This window comes from Pristiophorus japonicus, chromosome 8 (assembly GCF_044704955.1).
Source record: "Pristiophorus japonicus isolate sPriJap1 chromosome 8, sPriJap1.hap1, whole genome shotgun sequence".
In the NCBI taxonomy this organism is placed as follows: domain Eukaryota; kingdom Metazoa; phylum Chordata; class Chondrichthyes; family Pristiophoridae; genus Pristiophorus; species Pristiophorus japonicus.
In genome coordinates this window covers 175134698-175149504 of record NC_091984.1, presented here as the reverse complement: position 1 = coordinate 175149504, position 14807 = coordinate 175134698, and the positions used below count along the sequence as shown (strand labels likewise).

Here is a 14807-nt window from a genome sequence, read left to right as displayed (position 1 = left end):
TCTCGCAACAGCTCGCATTTTGTCAGCTATCGGGTAACATTTTCTGTATTGTATTTCGAAAGCGCCTTTCATGACCGAACGACGTCCCAAGGTGCTTTACAGCCAATGAAGTATTGTAAAAGTGAAGGCACTGTTGCAATGTGGGGAACGCCGCAGCCAGTTTGCACACAGCAAGATCCCACAAACGGCAATGTGATCATGACCAGATAATCTGGTTTTGTCAGTGATGTTGATGTCGGAATAAATATTGAATGAAGGTTGTAACTGCTTCGTTCCAACGTGCACCTAATTACTGGTGTTGCCCTGTGGACCTGTATGCTGCAAAATCATTTCTCGAGAGTTCACCGTCTGCCACTTCAATTGCCTTGATTATTATCTTGCCCAAAGCAAAGTCACATTTCACTCACCGGTCACTAGTTCCAGAACGGAAACTGCTGCCAGTGGTAGCGTGGCCGAGCGGTCTAAGGCGCTGGATTAAGGCTCCAGTCTCTTCGGAGGCGTGGGTTCGAATCCCACGCTGCCAGAATTTGTGGCGTGTAATATTTGCGCCCATTCACCGCGAGCCATGAAGCAGTCGGCTCCCGCTGTGTTGTGATATGACTATTTTGGTGTGGAAAAGAGGTTGAGCTGAGAACGGTGCCTTCAGTTTGTTGGCAAACCGTTGAAGAGTTTGATGTTGCCACTTGTAAATTGAAGGCCAGTTCAACAGGCCTTTTGACGCTGGCTGCATTTGTGTGGGGAAAAATGTCACGTCAGAGGTGGGATTGCAACCCACGCCCCTAGAAAGCGACCGGAATTCGCCGACCTTTGGTCAGTTAAGGATTAACAGTCTTTGAGTCTGGCGCCTCACTCCACTCGGCCTTCCTGACACTATTGTGCCCTTGGCCGTAAGCATCAGTCTGAGCATTGAAAGGCCTCGGTCCACCAAGGCATCGACTCTGGCAACTTTCACATGCTAATACCTGACTTGTTTGGCTCTGGTGCCTTTTATACTGGCAAAATGTGTTAATGTCGGAAGTAACATTGCAAGTAATTCCCTGCCTGAGTAACGGAGCAGATTTGAGCAGCCTTTGTGTGGAAGAAATCTCATTCTTTGACAGTGGTGCCCTTTTTCTGAGAAACACCACTGTCTGCAGTGGGATTGAAAGCCACAGTACGAGAAAGCAACGTGGAATTCAGCAACGCGGGAGGATAAAAATGTCATGCTTTGAGTCTGCTGCTTTTTAGTGTGGGAATGGGTTGAAAGGAGAAGTCTGATTTTAAACCCTATCCCCGAGAACAGGGTTAGAATGTGATAAGTTTAGAGAGCAAAACAAGTTGGTCTGTGGGCGGTGCGGTGCCTTTCGCTTATTGGCAAACGCCAATAGCGTTGAGGAGCTTCAGGTGACCACTTGCAAATTTAAAGCCAGTTGAGCAGGCTTTTTGACGGGGCTGGCATTTGTCTGGATAAAAAGTTAATGTCAGAAGTGGGATTCGAACCCACGCCCCTAGAAATGGACCAGAATACACCAACCTTTGGTAAGGTAACGATTAACAGTCCTTGAGTCTGGCGCCTTAGACCACTCGGCCATCCTGACAATGGTCTTGCAGCAGCTGCAGAAAAGTGTGCTGCAAATTCTGCACACTTACTGAGCAGCCTCACAATTCTTCCTCCTGTGCAAACACACAACGCACACATTCTTACGACAGGACTTAACAGGCAGCGCCAGTCATTAAGTTCATCATCCCTGCAATGCAACCAACATTCAAACACAGGTATTTCTCGCAACAGCTCGCATTTTGTCAGCTATCGGGTAACATTTTCTGTATTGTATTTCGAAAGCGCCTTTCATGACCGAACGACGTCCCAAGGTGCTTTACAGCCAATGAAGTATTGTAAAAGTGAAGGCACTGTTGCAATGTGGGGAACGCCGCAGCCAGTTTGCACACAGCAAGATCCCACAAACGGCAATGTGATCATGACCAGATAATCTGGTTTTGTCAGTGATGTTGATGTCGGAATAAATATTGAATGAAGGTTGTAACTGCTTCGTTCCAACGTGCACCTAATTACTGGTGTTGCCCTGTGGACCTGTATGCTGCAAAATCATTTCTCGAGAGTTCACCGTCTGCCACTTCAATTGCCTTGATTATTATCTTGCCCAAAGCAAAGTCACATTTCACTCATCGGTCACTAGTTCCAGAACGGAAACTGCTGCCAGTGGTAGCGTGGCCGAGCGGTCTAAGGCGCTGGATTAAGGCTCCAGTCTCTTCGGAGGCGTGGGTTCGAATCCCACGCTGCCAGAATTTGTGGCGTGTAATATTTGCGCCCATTCACCGCGAGCCATGAAGCAGTCGGCTCCCGCTGTGTTGTGATATGACTATTTTGGTGTGGAAAAGAGGTTGAGCTGAGAACGGTGCCTTCAGTTTGTTGGCAAACCGTTGAAGAGTTTGATGTTGCCACTTGTAAATTGAAGGCCAGTTCAACAGGCCTTTTGACGCTGGCTGCATTTGTGTGGGGAAAAATGTCACGTCAGAGGTGGGATTGCAACCCACGCCCCTAGAAAGCGACCGGAATTCGCCGACCTTTGGTCAGTTAAGGATTAACAGTCTTTGAGTCTGGCGCCTCACTCCACTCGGCCTTCCTGACACTATTGTGCCTTGGCCGTAAGCATCAGTCTGAGCATTGAAAGGCCTCGGTCCACCAAGGCATCGACTCTGGCAACTTTCACATGCTAATACCTGACTTGTTTGGCTCTGGTGCCTTTTATACTGGCAAAATGTGTTAATGTCGGAAGTAACATTGCAAGTAATTCCCTGCCTGAGTAACGGAGCAGATTTGAGCAGCCTTTGTGTGGAAGAAATCTCATTCTTTGACAGTGGTGCCCTTTTTCTGAGAACCACCACTGTCTGCAGTGGGATTGAAAGCCACAGTACGAGAAAGCAACGTGGAATTCAGCAACGCGGGAGGATAAAAATGTCATGCTTTGAGTCTGCTGCTTTTTAGTGTGGGAATGGGTTGAAAGGAGAAGTCTGATTTTAAACCCTATCCCCGAGAACAGGGTTAGAATGTGATAAGTTTAGAGAGCAAAACAAGTTGGTCTGTGGGCGGTGCGGTGCCTTTCGCTTATTGGCAAACGCCAATAGCGTTGAGGAGCTTGAGGTGACCACTTGCAAATTTAAAGCCAGTTGAGCAGGCTTTTTGACGCTGGCTGGCATTTGTCTGGATAAAAAGTTAATGTCAGAAGTGGGATTCGAACCCACGCCCCTAGAAAGGGACCAGAATACACCAACCTTTGGTAAGGTAAGGATTAACAGTCCTTGAGTCTGGCGCCTTAGACCACTCGGCCATCCTGACAATGGTCGTACAGCAGCTGCAGGAAAATGTGCTGCAAATTCTGCACACTTACTGAGCAGCCTCACAATTCTTCCTCCTGTGCAAACACACAACGCACACATTCTTACGACAGGACTTAACAGGCAGCGCCAGTCATTAAGTTCATCATCCCTGCAATGCAACCAACATTCAAACACAGGTATTTCTCGCAACAGCTCGCATTTTGTCAGCTATCGGGTAACATTTTCTGTATTGTATTTCGAAAGCGCCTTTCATGACCGAACGACGTCCCAAGGCGCTTTACAGCCAATGAAGTATTGTAAAAGTGAAGGCACTGTTGCAATGTGGGGAACGCCGCAGCCAGTTTGCACACAGCAAGATCCCACAAACGGCAATGTGATCATGACCAGATAATCTGGTTTTGTCAGTGATGTTGATGTCGGAATAAATATTGAATGAAGGTTGTAACTGCTTCGTTCCAACGTGCACCTAATTACTGGTGTTGCCCTGTGGACCTGTATGCTGCAAAATCATTTCTCGAGAGTTCACCGTCTGCCACTTCAATTGCCTTGATTATTATCTTGCCCAAAGCAAAGTCACATTTCACTCACCGGTCACTAGTTCCAGAACGGAAACTGCTGCCAGTGGTAGCGTGGCCGAGCGGTCTAAGGCGCTGGATTAAGGCTCCAGTCTCTTCGGAGGCGTGGGTTCGAATCCCACGCTGCCAGAATTTGTGGCGTGTAATATTTGCGCCCATTCACCGCGAGCCATGAAGCAGTCGGCTCCCGCTGTGTTGTGATATGACTATTTTGGTGTGGAAAAGAGGTTGAGCTGAGAACGGTGCCTTCAGTTTGTTGGCAAACCGTTGAAGAGTTTGATGTTGCCACTTGTAAATTGAAGGCCAGTTCAACAGGCCTTTTGACGCTGGCTGCATTTGTGTGGGGAAAAATGTCACGTCAGAGGTGGGATTGCAACCCACGCCCCTAGAAAGCGACCGGAATTCGCCGACCTTTGGTCAGTTAAGGATTAACAGTCTTTGAGTCTGGCGCCTCACTCCACTCGGCCTTCCTGACACTATTGTGCCCTTGGCCGTAAGCATCAGTCTGAGCATTGAAAGGCCTCGGTCCACCAAGGCATCGACTCTGGCAACTTTCACATGCTAATACCTGACTTGTTTGGCTCTGGTGCCTTTTATACTGGCAAAATGTGTTAATGTCGGAAGTAACATTGCAAGTAATTCCCTGCCTGAGTAACGGAGCAGATTTGAGCAGCCTTTGTGTGGAAGAAATCTCATTCTTTGACAGTGGTGCCCTTTTTCTGAGAAACACCACTGTCTGCAGTGGGATTGAAAGCCACAGTACGAGAAAGCAACGTGGAATTCAGCAACGCGGGAGGATAAAAATGTCATGCTTTGAGTCTGCTGCTTTTTAGTGTGGGAATGGGTTGAAAGGAGAAGTCTGATTTTAAACCCTATCCCCGAGAACAGGGTTAGAATGTGATAAGTTTAGAGAGCAAAACAAGTTGGTCTGTGGGCGGTGCGGTGCCTTTCGCTTATTGGCAAACGCCAATAGCGTTGAGGAGCTTGAGGTGACCACTTGCAAATTTAAAGCCAGTTGAGCAGGCTTTTTGACGCTGGCTGGCATTTGTCTGGATAAAAAGTTAATGTCAGAAGTGGGATTCGAACCCACGCCCCTAGAAAGGGACCAGAATACACCAACCTTTGGTAAGGTAACGATTAACAGTCCTTGAGTCTGGCGCCTTAGACCACTCGGCCATCCTGACAATGGTCTTGCAGCAGCTGCAGAAAAGTGTGCTGCAAATTCTGCACACTTACTGAGCAGCCTCACAATTCTTCCTCCTGTGCAAACACACAACGCACACATTCTTACGACAGGACTTAACAGGCAGCGCCAGTCATTAAGTTCATCATCCCTGCAATGCAACCAACATTCAAACACAGGTATTTCTCGCAACAGCTCGCATTTTGTCAGCTATCGGGTAACATTTTCTGTATTGTATTTCGAAAGCGCCTTTCATGACCGAACGACGTCCCAAGGCGCTTTACAGCCAATGAAGTATTGTAAAAGTGAAGGCACTGTTGCAATGTGGGGAACGCCGCAGCCAGTTTGCACACAGCAAGATCCCACAAACGGCAATGTGATCATGACCAGATAATCTGGTTTTGTCAGTGATGTTGATGTCGGAATAAATATTGAATGAAGGTTGTAACTGCTTCGTTCCAACGTGCACCTAATTACTGGTGTTGCCCTGTGGACCTGTATGCTGCAAAATCATTTCTCGAGAGTTTACCGTCTGCCACTTCAATGGCCTTGATTATTATCTTATCCAAAGCAAAGTCACATTTCACTCACCGGTCACTAGTTCCAGAACGGAAACTGCTGCCAGTGGTAGCGTGGCCGAGCGGTCTAAGGCGCTGGATTAAGGCTCCAGTCTCTTCGGAGGCGTGGGTTCGAATCCCACCGCTGCCAGAATTTGTGGCGTGTAATATTTGCGCCCCTTCACCGCGAGCCATGAAGCAGTCGGCTCCCGCTGTGTTGTGATATGACTATTTTGGTGTGGAAAAGAGGTTGAGCTGAGAGCGGTGCCTTCAGTTTGTTGGCAAACCGTTGAAGAGTTTGATGTTGCCACTTGTAAATTGAAGGCCAGTTCAACAGGCCTTTTGACGCTGGCTGCATTTGTGTGGGGAAAAATGTCACGTCAGAGGTGGGATTGCAACCCACGCCCCTAGAAAGGGACCGGAATTCGCCGACCTTTGGTCAGTTAAGGATTAACAGTCTTTGAGTCTGGCGCCTCACTCCACTCGGCCTTCCTGACACTATTGTGCCTTGGCCGTAAGCATCAGTCTGAGCATTGAAAGGCCTCGGTCCACCAAGGCATCGACTCTGGCAACTTTCACATGCTAATACCTGACTTGTTTGGCTCTGGTGCCTTTTATACTGGCAAAATGTGTTAATGTCGGAAGTAACATTGCAAGTAATTCCCTGCCTGAGGAACGGAGCAGATTTGAGCAGCCTTTGTGTGGAAGAAATCTCATTCTTTGACAGTGGTGCCCTTTTTCTGAGAACCACCACTGTCTGCAGTGGGATTGAAAGCCACAGTACGAGAAAGCAACGTGGAATTCAGCAACGCGGGAGGATAAAAATGTCATGCTTTGAGTCTGCTGCTTTTTGGTGTGGGAATGGGTTGAAAGGAGAAGTCTGATTTTAAACCCTATCCCCGAGAACAGGGTTAGAATGTGATAAGTTTAGAGAGCAAAACAAGTTGGTCTGTGGGCGGTGCGGTGCCTTTCGCTTATTGGCAAACGCCAATAGCGTTGAGGAGCTTGAGGTGACCACTTGCAAATTTAAAGCCAGTTGAGCAGGCTTTTTGACGCTGGCTGGCATTTGTCTGGATAAAAAGTTAATGTCAGAAGTGGGATTCGAACCCACGCCCCTAGAAAGGGACCAGAATACACCAACCTTTGGTAAGGTAAGGATTAACAGTCCTTGAGTCTGGCGCCTTAGACCACTCGGCCATCCTGACAACGGTCGTGCAGCAGCTGCAGGAAAATGTGCTGCAAATTCTGCACACTTACTGAGCAGCCTCACAATTCTTCCTCCTGTGCAAACACACAACGCACACATTCTTACGACAGGACTTAACAGGCAGCGCCAGTCATTAAGTTCATCATCCCTGCAATGCAACCAACATTCAAACACAGGTATTTCTCGCAACAGCTCGCATTTTGTCAGCTATCGGGTAACATTTTCTGTATTGTATTTCGAAAGCGCCTTTCATGACCGAACGACGTCCCAAGGCGCTTTACAGCCAATGAAGTATTGTAAAAGTGAAGGCACTGTTGCAATGTGGGGAACGCCGCAGCCAGTTTGCACACAGCAAGATCCCACAAACGGCAATGTGATCATGACCAGATAATCTGGTTTTGTCAGTGATGTTGATGTCGGAATAAATATTGAATGAAGGTTGTAACTGCTTCGTTCCAACGTGCACCTAATTACTGGTGTTGCCCTGTGGACCTGTATGCTGCAAAATCATTTCTCGAGAGTTCACCGTCTGCCACTTCAATTGCCTTGATTATTATCTTGCCCAAAGCAAAGTCACATTTCACTCACCGGTCACTAGTTCCAGAACGGAAACTGCTGCCAGTGGTAGCGTGGCCGAGCGGTCTAAGGCGCTGGATTAAGGCTCCAGTCTCTTCGGAGGCGTGGGTTCGAATCCCACGCTGCCAGAATTTGTGGCGTGTAATATTTGCGCCCATTCACCGCGAGCCATGAAGCAGTCGGCTCCCGCTGTGTTGTGATATGACTATTTTGGTGTGGAAAAGAGGTTGAGCTGAGAACGGTGCCTTCAGTTTGTTGGCAAACCGTTGAAGAGTTTGATGTTGCCACTTGTAAATTGAAGGCCAGTTCAACAGGCCTTTTGACGCTGGCTGCATTTGTGTGGGGAAAAATGTCACGTCAGAGGTGGGATTGCAACCCACGCCCCTAGAAAGCGACCGGAATTCGCCGACCTTTGGTCAGTTAAGGATTAACAGTCTTTGAGTCTGGCGCCTCACTCCACTCGGCCTTCCTGACACTATTGTGCCTTGGCCGTAAGCATCAGTCTGAGCATTGAAAGGCCTCGGTCCACCAAGGCATCGACTCTGGCAACTTTCACATGCTAATACCTGACTTGTTTGGCTCTGGTGCCTTTTATACTGGCAAAATGTGTTAATGTCGGAAGTAACATTGCAAGTAATTCCCTGCCTGAGTAACGGAGCAGATTTGAGCAGCCTTTGTGTGGAAGAAATCTCATTCTTTGACAGTGGTGCCCTTTTTCTGAGAACCACCACTGTCTGCAGTGGGATTGAAAGCCACAGTACGAGAAAGCAACGTGGAATTCAGCAACGCGGGAGGATAAAAATGTCATGCTTTGAGTCTGCTGCTTTTTAGTGTGGGAATGGGTTGAAAGGAGAAGTCTGATTTTAAACCCTATCCCCGAGAACAGGGTTAGAATGTGATAAGTTTAGAGAGCAAAACAAGTTGGTCTGTGGGCGGTGCGGTGCCTTTCGCTTATTGGCAAACGCCAATAGCGTTGAGGAGCTTGAGGTGACCACTTGCAAATTTAAAGCCAGTTGAGCAGGCTTTTTGACGCTGGCTGGCATTTGTCTGGATAAAAAGTTAATGTCAGAAGTGGGATTCGAACCCACGCCCCTAGAAAGGGACCAGAATACACCAACCTTTGGTAAGGTAAGGATTAACAGTCCTTGAGTCTGGCGCCTTAGACCACTCGGCCATCCTGACAATGGTCGTACAGCAGCTGCAGGAAAATGTGCTGCAAATTCTGCACACTTACTGAGCAGCCTCACAATTCTTCCTCCTGTGCAAACACACAACGCACACATTCTTACGACAGGACTTAACAGGCAGCGCCAGTCATTAAGTTCATCATCCCTGCAATGCAACCAACATTCAAACACAGGTATTTCTCGCAACAGCTCGCATTTTGTCAGCTATCGGGTAACATTTTCTGTATTGTATTTCGAAAGCGCCTTTCATGACCGAACGACGTCCCAAGGCGCTTTACAGCCAATGAAGTATTGTAAAAGTGAAGGCACTGTTGCAATGTGGGGAACGCCGCAGCCAGTTTGCACACAGCAAGATCCCACAAACGGCAATGTGATCATGACCAGATAATCTGGTTTTGTCAGTGATGTTGATGTCGGAATAAATATTGAATGAAGGTTGTAACTGCTTCGTTCCAACGTGCACCTAATTACTGGTGTTGCCCTGTGGACCTGTATGCTGCAAAATCATTTCTCGAGAGTTCACCGTCTGCCACTTCAATTGCCTTGATTATTATCTTGCCCAAAGCAAAGTCACATTTCACTCACCGGTCACTAGTTCCAGAACGGAAACTGCTGCCAGTGGTAGCGTGGCCGAGCGGTCTAAGGCGCTGGATTAAGGCTCCAGTCTCTTCGGAGGCGTGGGTTCGAATCCCACGCTGCCAGAATTTGTGGCGTGTAATATTTGCGCCCATTCACCGCGAGCCATGAAGCAGTCGGCTCCCGCTGTGTTGTGATATGACTATTTTGGTGTGGAAAAGAGGTTGAGCTGAGAACGGTGCCTTCAGTTTGTTGGCAAACCGTTGAAGAGTTTGATGTTGCCACTTGTAAATTGAAGGCCAGTTCAACAGGCCTTTTGACGCTGGCTGCATTTGTGTGGGGAAAAATGTCACGTCAGAGGTGGGATTGCAACCCACGCCCCTAGAAAGCGACCGGAATTCGCCGACCTTTGGTCAGTTAAGGATTAACAGTCTTTGAGTCTGGCGCCTCACTCCACTCGGCCTTCCTGACACTATTGTGCCCTTGGCCGTAAGCATCAGTCTGAGCATTGAAAGGCCTCGGTCCACCAAGGCATCGACTCTGGCAACTTTCACATGCTAATACCTGACTTGTTTGGCTCTGGTGCCTTTTATACTGGCAAAATGTGTTAATGTCGGAAGTAACATTGCAAGTAATTCCCTGCCTGAGTAACGGAGCAGATTTGAGCAGCCTTTGTGTGGAAGAAATCTCATTCTTTGACAGTGGTGCCCTTTTTCTGAGAAACACCACTGTCTGCAGTGGGATTGAAAGCCACAGTACGAGAAAGCAACGTGGAATTCAGCAACGCGGGAGGATAAAAATGTCATGCTTTGAGTCTGCTGCTTTTTAGTGTGGGAATGGGTTGAAAGGAGAAGTCTGATTTTAAACCCTATCCCCGAGAACAGGGTTAGAATGTGATAAGTTTAGAGAGCAAAACAAGTTGGTCTGTGGGCGGTGCGGTGCCTTTCGCTTATTGGCAAACGCCAATAGCGTTGAGGAGCTTGAGGTGACCACTTGCAAATTTAAAGCCAGTTGAGCAGGCTTTTTGACGCTGGCTGGCATTTGTCTGGATAAAAAGTTAATGTCAGAAGTGGGATTCGAACCCACGCCCCTAGAAAGGGACCAGAATACACCAACCTTTGGTAAGGTAACGATTAACAGTCCTTGAGTCTGGCGCCTTAGACCACTCGGCCATCCTGACAATGGTCTTGCAGCAGCTGCAGAAAAGTGTGCTGCAAATTCTGCACACTTACTGAGCAGCCTCACAATTCTTCCTCCTGTGCAAACACACAACGCACACATTCTTACGACAGGACTTAACAGGCAGCGCCAGTCATTAAGTTCATCATCCCTGCAATGCAACCAACATTCAAACACAGGTATTTCTCGCAACAGCTCGCATTTTGTCAGCTATCGGGTAACATTTTCTGTATTGTATTTCGAAAGCGCCTTTCATGACCGAACGACGTCCCAAGGCGCTTTACAGCCAATGAAGTATGGTAAAAGTGAAGGCACTGTTGCAATGTGGGGAACGCCGCAGCCAGTTTGCACACAGCAAGATCCCACAAACGGCAATGTGATCATGACCAGATAATCTGGTTTTGTCAGTGATGTTGATGTCGGAATAAATATTGAATGAAGGTTGTAACTGCTTCGTTCCAACGTGCACCTAATTACTGGTGTTGCCCTGTGGACCTGTATGCTGCAAAATCATTTCTCGAGAGTTTACCGTCTGCCACTTCAATGGCCTTGATTATTATCTTATCCAAAGCAAAGTCACATTTCACTCACCGGTCACTAGTTCCAGAACGGAAACTGCTGCCAGTGGTAGCGTGGCCGAGCGGTCTAAGGCGCTGGATTAAGGCTCCAGTCTCTTCGGAGGCGTGGGTTCGAATCCCACCGCTGCCAGAATTTGTGGCGTGTAATATTTGCGCCCCTTCACCGCGAGCCATGAAGCAGTCGGCTCCCGCTGTGTTGTGATATGACTATTTTGGTGTGGAAAAGAGGTTGAGCTGAGAACGGTGCCTTCAGTTTGTTGGCAAACCGTTGAAGAGTTTGATGTTGCCACTTGTAAATTGAAGGCCAGTTCAACAGGCCTTTTGACGCTGGCTGCATTTGTGTGGGGAAAAATGTCACGTCAGAGGTGGGATTGCAACCCACGCCCCTAGAAAGCGACCGGAATTCGCCGACCTTTGGTCAGTTAAGGATTAACAGTCTTTGAGTCTGGCGCCTCACTCCACTCGGCCTTCCTGACACTATTGTGCCTTGGCCGTAAGCATCAGTCTGAGCATTGAAAGGCCTCGGTCCACCAAGGCATCGACTCTGGCAACTTTCACATGCTAATACCTGACTTGTTTGGCTCTGGTGCCTTTTATACTGGCAAAATGTGTTAATGTCGGAAGTAACATTGCAAGTAATTCCCTGCCTGAGTAACGGAGCAGATTTGAGCAGCCTTTGTGTGGAAGAAATCTCATTCTTTGACAGTGGTGCCCTTTTTCTGAGAACCACCACTGTCTGCAGTGGGATTGAAAGCCACAGTACGAGAAAGCAACGTGGAATTCAGCAACGCGGGAGGATAAAAATGTCATGCTTTGAGTCTGCTGCTTTTTAGTGTGGGAATGGGTTGAAAGGAGAAGTCTGATTTTAAACCCTATCCCCGAGAACAGGGTTAGAATGTGATAAGTTTAGAGAGCAAAACAAGTTGGTCTGTGGGCGGTGCGGTGCCTTTCGCTTATTGGCAAACGCCAATAGCGTTGAGGAGCTTGAGGTGACCACTTGCAAATTTAAAGCCAGTTGAGCAGGCTTTTTGACGCTGGCTGGCATTTGTCTGGATAAAAAGTTAATGTCAGAAGTGGGATTCGAACCCACGCCCCTAGAAAGGGACCAGAATACACCAACCTTTGGTAAGGTAAGGATTAACAGTCCTTGAGTCTGGCGCCTTAGACCACTCGGCCATCCTGACAATGGTCGTACAGCAGCTGCAGGAAAATGTGCTGCAAATTCTGCACACTTACTGAGCAGCCTCACAATTCTTCCTCCTGTGCAAACACACAACGCACACATTCTTACGACAGGACTTAACAGGCAGCGCCAGTCATTAAGTTCATCATCCCTGCAATGCAACCAACATTCAAACACAGGTATTTCTCGCAACAGCTCGCATTTTGTCAGCTATCGGGTAACATTTTCTGTATTGTATTTCGAAAGCGCCTTTCATGACCGAACGACGTCCCAAGGCGCTTTACAGCCAATGAAGTATTGTAAAAGTGAAGGCACTGTTGCAATGTGGGGAACGCCGCAGCCAGTTTGCACACAGCAAGATCCCACAAACGGCAATGTGATCATGACCAGATAATCTGGTTTTGTCAGTGATGTTGATGTCGGAATAAATATTGAATGAAGGTTGTAACTGCTTCGTTCCAACGTGCACCTAATTACTGGTGTTGCCCTGTGGACCTGTATGCTGCAAAATCATTTCTCGAGAGTTCACCGTCTGCCACTTCAATTGCCTTGATTATTATCTTGCCCAAAGCAAAGTCACATTTCACTCACCGGTCACTAGTTCCAGAACGGAAACTGCTGCCAGTGGTAGCGTGGCCGAGCGGTCTAAGGCGCTGGATTAAGGCTCCAGTCTCTTCGGAGGCGTGGGTTCGAATCCCACCGCTGCCAGAATTTGTGGCGTGTAATATTTGCGCCCCTTCACCGCGAGCCATGAAGCAGTCGGCTCCCGCTGTGTTGTGATATGACTATTTTGGTGTGGAAAAGAGGTTGAGCTGAGAGCGGTGCCTTCAGTTTGTTGGCAAACCGTTGAAGAGTTTGATGTTGCCACTTGTAAATTGAAGGCCAGTTCAACAGGCCTTTTGACGCTGGCTGCATTTGTGTGGGGAAAAATGTCACGTCAGAGGTGGGATTGCAACCCACGCCCCTAGAAAGGGACCGGAATTCGCCGACCTTTGGTCAGTTAAGGATTAACAGTCTTTGAGTCTGGCGCCTCACTCCACTCGGCCTTCCTGACACTATTGTGCCTTGGCCGTAAGCATCAGTCTGAGCATTGAAAGGCCTCGGTCCACCAAGGCATCGACTCTGGCAACTTTCACATGCTAATACCTGACTTGTTTGGCTCTGGTGCCTTTTATACTGGCAAAATGTGTTAATGTCGGAAGTAACATTGCAAGTAATTCCCTGCCTGAGGAACGGAGCAGATTTGAGCAGCCTTTGTGTGGAAGAAATCTCATTCTTTGACAGTGGTGCCCTTTTTCTGAGAACCACCACTGTCTGCAGTGGGATTGAAAGCCACAGTACGAGAAAGCAACGTGGAATTCAGCAACGCGGGAGGATAAAAATGTCATGCTTTGAGTCTGCTGCTTTTTAGTGTGGGAATGGGTTGAAAGGAGAAGTCTGATTTTAAACCCTATCCCCGAGAACAGGGTTAGAATGTGATAAGTTTAGAGAGCAAAACAAGTTGGTCTGTGGGCGGTGCGGTGCCTTTCGCTTATTGGCAAACGCCAATAGCGTTGAGGAGCTTGAGGTGACCACTTGCAAATTTAAAGCCAGTTGAGCAGGCTTTTTGACGCTGGCTGGCATTTGTCTGGATAAAAAGTTAATGTCAGAAGTGGGATTCGAACCCACGCCCCTAGAAAGGGACCAGAATACACCAACCTTTGGTAAGGTAAGGATTAACAGTCCTTGAGTCTGGCGCCTTAGACCACTCGGCCATCCTGACAACGGTCGTGCAGCAGCTGCAGGAAAATGTGCTGCAAATTCTGCACACTTACTGAGCAGCCTCACAATTCTTCCTCCTGTGCAAACACACAACGCACACATTCTTACGACAGGACTTAACAGGCAGCGCCAGTCATTAAGTTCATCATCCCTGCAATGCAACCAACATTCAAACACAGGTATTTCTCGCAACAGCTCGCATTTTGTCAGCTATCGGGTAACATTTTCTGTATTGTATTTCGAAAGCGCCTTTCATGACCGAACGACGTCCCAAGGCGCTTTACAGCCAATGAAGTATTGTAAAAGTGAAGGCACTGTTGCAATGTGGGGAACGCCGCAGCCAGTTTGCACACAGCAAGATCCCACAAACGGCAATGTGATCATGACCAGATAATCTGGTTTTGTCAGTGATGTTGATGTCGGAATAAATATTGAATGAAGGTTGTAACTGCTTCGTTCCAACGTGCACCTAATTACTGGTGTTGCCCTGTGGACCTGTATGCTGCAAAATCATTTCTCGAGAGTTCACCGTCTGCCACTTCAATTGCCTTGATTATTATCTTGCCCAAAGCAAAGTCACATTTCACTCACCGGTCACTAGTTCCAGAACGGAAACTGCTGCCAGTGGTAGCGTGGCCGAGCGGTCTAAGGCGCTGGATTAAGGCTCCAGTCTCTTCGGAGGCGTGGGTTCGAATCCCACGCTGCCAGAATTTGTGGCGTGTAATATTTGCGCCCATTCACCGCGAGCCATGAAGCAGTCGGCTCCCGCTGTGTTGTGATATGACTATTTTGGTGTGGAAAAGAGGTTGAGCTGAGAACGGTGCCTTCAGTTTGTTGGCAAACCGTTGAAGAGTTTGATGTTGCCACTTGTAAATTGAAGGCCAGTTCAACAGGCCTTTTGACGCT

At 48.0% G+C, this 14807-nt stretch overlaps 17 non-coding genes across 17 annotated transcripts; 9 read left to right on the top strand and 8 right to left on the bottom strand.

Annotated features, from left to right (window-relative positions):
• The first annotated feature begins 441 nt into the window (after nucleotides 1-441).
• Nucleotides 442-524, top strand: trnal-aag (transfer RNA leucine (anticodon AAG)). Its single transcript has one exon. It is a non-coding gene; the product is annotated as a tRNA-Leu (tRNA).
• A 934-nt stretch (nucleotides 525-1458) lies between these two features.
• Nucleotides 1459-1577, bottom strand: trnal-caa (transfer RNA leucine (anticodon CAA)). The gene is made up of 2 exons: nucleotides 1540-1577; nucleotides 1459-1493 (listed from the first exon to the last, which is right to left on the bottom strand). It is a non-coding gene; the product is annotated as a tRNA-Leu (tRNA).
• A 624-nt stretch (nucleotides 1578-2201) lies between these two features.
• trnal-aag (transfer RNA leucine (anticodon AAG)) lies at nucleotides 2202-2284 on the top strand. The gene has a single exon. It is a non-coding gene; the product is annotated as a tRNA-Leu (tRNA).
• A 934-nt stretch (nucleotides 2285-3218) lies between these two features.
• trnal-caa (transfer RNA leucine (anticodon CAA)) lies at nucleotides 3219-3337 on the bottom strand. Its single transcript has 2 exons — nucleotides 3300-3337; nucleotides 3219-3264 (listed from the first exon to the last, which is right to left on the bottom strand). It is a non-coding gene; the product is annotated as a tRNA-Leu (tRNA).
• A 624-nt stretch (nucleotides 3338-3961) lies between these two features.
• trnal-aag (transfer RNA leucine (anticodon AAG)) lies at nucleotides 3962-4044 on the top strand. Its single transcript has one exon. It is a non-coding gene; the product is annotated as a tRNA-Leu (tRNA).
• A 935-nt stretch (nucleotides 4045-4979) lies between these two features.
• On the bottom strand, nucleotides 4980-5098 carry trnal-caa (transfer RNA leucine (anticodon CAA)). The gene is made up of 2 exons: nucleotides 5061-5098; nucleotides 4980-5025 (listed from the first exon to the last, which is right to left on the bottom strand). It is a non-coding gene; the product is annotated as a tRNA-Leu (tRNA).
• A 625-nt stretch (nucleotides 5099-5723) lies between these two features.
• On the top strand, nucleotides 5724-5805 carry trnal-aag (transfer RNA leucine (anticodon AAG)). The gene has a single exon. It is a non-coding gene; the product is annotated as a tRNA-Leu (tRNA).
• Nucleotides 5806-6740: 935 nt separating this feature from the next.
• On the bottom strand, nucleotides 6741-6859 carry trnal-caa (transfer RNA leucine (anticodon CAA)). The gene is made up of 2 exons: nucleotides 6822-6859; nucleotides 6741-6786 (listed from the first exon to the last, which is right to left on the bottom strand). It is a non-coding gene; the product is annotated as a tRNA-Leu (tRNA).
• A 624-nt stretch (nucleotides 6860-7483) lies between these two features.
• Nucleotides 7484-7566, top strand: trnal-aag (transfer RNA leucine (anticodon AAG)). Its single transcript has one exon. It is a non-coding gene; the product is annotated as a tRNA-Leu (tRNA).
• A 934-nt stretch (nucleotides 7567-8500) lies between these two features.
• On the bottom strand, nucleotides 8501-8619 carry trnal-caa (transfer RNA leucine (anticodon CAA)). The gene is made up of 2 exons: nucleotides 8582-8619; nucleotides 8501-8546 (listed from the first exon to the last, which is right to left on the bottom strand). It is a non-coding gene; the product is annotated as a tRNA-Leu (tRNA).
• A 624-nt stretch (nucleotides 8620-9243) lies between these two features.
• Nucleotides 9244-9326, top strand: trnal-aag (transfer RNA leucine (anticodon AAG)). The gene has a single exon. It is a non-coding gene; the product is annotated as a tRNA-Leu (tRNA).
• A 935-nt stretch (nucleotides 9327-10261) lies between these two features.
• On the bottom strand, nucleotides 10262-10380 carry trnal-caa (transfer RNA leucine (anticodon CAA)). The gene is made up of 2 exons: nucleotides 10343-10380; nucleotides 10262-10307 (listed from the first exon to the last, which is right to left on the bottom strand). It is a non-coding gene; the product is annotated as a tRNA-Leu (tRNA).
• Nucleotides 10381-11005: 625 nt separating this feature from the next.
• Nucleotides 11006-11087, top strand: trnal-aag (transfer RNA leucine (anticodon AAG)). The gene has a single exon. It is a non-coding gene; the product is annotated as a tRNA-Leu (tRNA).
• A 935-nt stretch (nucleotides 11088-12022) lies between these two features.
• trnal-caa (transfer RNA leucine (anticodon CAA)) lies at nucleotides 12023-12141 on the bottom strand. The gene is made up of 2 exons: nucleotides 12104-12141; nucleotides 12023-12068 (listed from the first exon to the last, which is right to left on the bottom strand). It is a non-coding gene; the product is annotated as a tRNA-Leu (tRNA).
• Nucleotides 12142-12766: 625 nt separating this feature from the next.
• Nucleotides 12767-12848, top strand: trnal-aag (transfer RNA leucine (anticodon AAG)). The gene has a single exon. It is a non-coding gene; the product is annotated as a tRNA-Leu (tRNA).
• Nucleotides 12849-13783: 935 nt separating this feature from the next.
• trnal-caa (transfer RNA leucine (anticodon CAA)) lies at nucleotides 13784-13902 on the bottom strand. Its single transcript has 2 exons — nucleotides 13865-13902; nucleotides 13784-13829 (listed from the first exon to the last, which is right to left on the bottom strand). It is a non-coding gene; the product is annotated as a tRNA-Leu (tRNA).
• A 624-nt stretch (nucleotides 13903-14526) lies between these two features.
• Nucleotides 14527-14609, top strand: trnal-aag (transfer RNA leucine (anticodon AAG)). The gene has a single exon. It is a non-coding gene; the product is annotated as a tRNA-Leu (tRNA).
• The last annotated feature ends 198 nt before the right edge of the window (nucleotides 14610-14807 follow it).